Genomic DNA, 2,372 nt, shown 5'->3' with positions numbered 1-2,372 from the left:
AGAATAGGAACAACAATAATAGGAATAATTTGTTCGTTTTCAGGCAGAATGCTCTTTCTTTTCCATCTTCAATTATTTTCATCTGCAATTTATTCTATGTTCATTGGTCTTTTTTTAAATTTTCAGTGTTTAGATTATTTTTGCGTTTATAGGCTTCTGTTTAAATCCTAGAAGGGAAGAAATTGATAAAGGTGTTATTAAACTCGATGTTGCTAGATAATTAGCTACTCAAACAAGATTATTAAAAGATATTGATAAAGTCAAAAAAATTTTACTGACAGAAACGTCAACATCTAAATTCTAAATTATTCTTTTTCAATAATTTTCACCAATTTCATTTTTTGAATGAATTAGTCGAAGAAGAAGTACTTACATAAAACAAATGATGTGTCTAATATAAGTTGATAGATTGCAGTTATTATTATTATTAATAATAGTTTAACAACACTATAAAAGCATTATTTAGATAGTTGATCTCAATCCAGCTGCATTACAAAAATTTTACTCAATTTATATTATGTTCTCTTACATTTGATAGTGCAATGAATTTAATAGTACTAGACCAAATTTTACTATTTGCCTGTTTTACCGAACAATTAATCAATAAAAGAATGCAAATATAAGAAAATTAAGCCGATTTTATGAATACTAATATTTTCAAATATTAAGTTTGGATTTCCAAATTTATTTTACTTCAGTTGCTGTCTCCCAAATGCAATAATCTTTTTTTTTTCTTAGAATTACGCCTATCTAGGTACCTGTAAGTATTTTATTTATTATTTACATTTATTTCAATCACTTTAAAAATATTATTCATGAGTTTCTCTCATATTCATATAGTACCTAGTATGAACAAGAACAATCGCTATATAAACATATTTATATATTTCAATATATAGCGGTGGCGGTAAGTAAATTGAGTCATTACCCTTGCCAGTCCTTCCAGGACTCATCAATCACTTCGTGGTCTATTAGTACTATATGAATGAATGAGTGAATGAATGAATAAGCGGTTAAAAAAATTAGTGTATGAAGCATTACAATTAATTATTTATTGATCCAAGTTAAGAAACAAAGAAAAAAGGATTGTATTATAAATTATTTATTCATTGGACTATGGGCACAAATAAGTAACTTTTAAAGAAATAGATTAATTCCTAGTTGAAGTTAAATAAAATTCTTATTGTCACAAACTACGCCCTATAGTGGTAGGGTTTCACCCTGAGGAAGCCTTACAGAACAAAAAATTTCGAAGTTGTTGATTACAATAATGACTTAATTATATACTTTCGACTACTTTTGATTTCTCATAAGAAATAGGCTATAAAGCGTATTAATTATTATCATTAAATAAGTTGTTAAAACCAGATCGATATAGATAGTAATTGTTCTAAAAGATATTATTTAGGAATACTATTATAAAAACCTTACCCAGCAAAATGAATAATGAAAAACTTCAGTGGAAATCTGGATGTAACATTTATTTCTATGTTAATATTTGGTGTGTTTGGTGCAAGTTTTTGTCGACTACAGTTGATCTCTTCAGGCAATCTAAATTTATGTAAACAGTAACTGTTACCAAACTATTGCACACATCATTAATTTATAACAAACCATACCACTTATTGTTTTTAAATTTATTATAAAAGAACTACTGCAGTTGTGAGTTGTCATGTGTGAATTACGACTTTTCCTTAATATAATAATATAATNACCACTAATAATGATTATAATAAATTGGTAAAATTAAGCTAAAATTAATTACATTGCAGATGCATTTTTAGATAAAAAGATAAAAGTTGTGATAGCAACCCTTAAATCTAGACATTAAATAATAGTAAATAATGTTATATATCTAATTAAATTGTAATCTTAGTATTATGTGAACAAATTAAAAATTCTGTTGAAAGTTTCATTAAGAACCCTTGTATCCTCTTGAAGATTAATATTTTCTTTTTGAAATTAATGTACATCATTCCTCCTGTATTTCTTTTGAACCAATTGTTTTTCTTCTCTATAATTCTTATATTTTCCCAGTCAAGAGAATGGTCATAATTATTCATATGTAAAGAAACAACCGATTTTTTATTATATTTGTTCTTATCTTCTCTTAATCTGTCTTTTAATAATCTTTTGATTTTTTCCAATATAGCATGAGTTATAATTTGAACGAGACAATTCAAAGTGATAACATCATTAAGGGTTTGGCAAATTGATGGGACCACTTTTATATTATATTTACTTGTGGATTTATAACATTATTGATTTTGTTGTTGTGACAATTTGGAGAAGAAAGTAAAATAGCTCTATCAATATGGTTATAAATGATACCTTATTGTTAACGACAAATATATCTATACATATATATATAT

At 25.8% G+C, this 2,372-nt stretch overlaps 1 protein-coding gene across 2 annotated transcripts in view; it reads right to left on the bottom strand.

Moving 5' to 3' along the window:
* LOC112903927 (puromycin-sensitive aminopeptidase-like protein) overlaps positions 1-2,372 on the bottom strand; it is a 28,813-nt gene that overhangs the window by 20,498 nt on the left and 5,943 nt on the right. The window contains exon 1 of one of the 2 annotated variants that reach the window (XM_025974904.1): positions 1,432-1,673. The exons of the other annotated variant lie outside the window; for it this stretch is intronic. The gene's annotated coding sequence lies outside the window, so the exon portion shown is untranslated. Of the gene's footprint in view, positions 1-1,431; positions 1,674-2,372 lie in introns of those variants that run through there. 2 annotated transcript variants of the gene reach the window in all.

This window comes from Agrilus planipennis, unplaced genomic scaffold (genome assembly GCF_000699045.2).
Source record: "Agrilus planipennis isolate EAB-ADULT unplaced genomic scaffold, Apla_2.0 scaffold19, whole genome shotgun sequence".
NCBI classification, from domain to species: domain Eukaryota; kingdom Metazoa; phylum Arthropoda; class Insecta; order Coleoptera; family Buprestidae; genus Agrilus; species Agrilus planipennis.
This window is presented reverse-complemented; position numbering and strand designations above follow the sequence as displayed.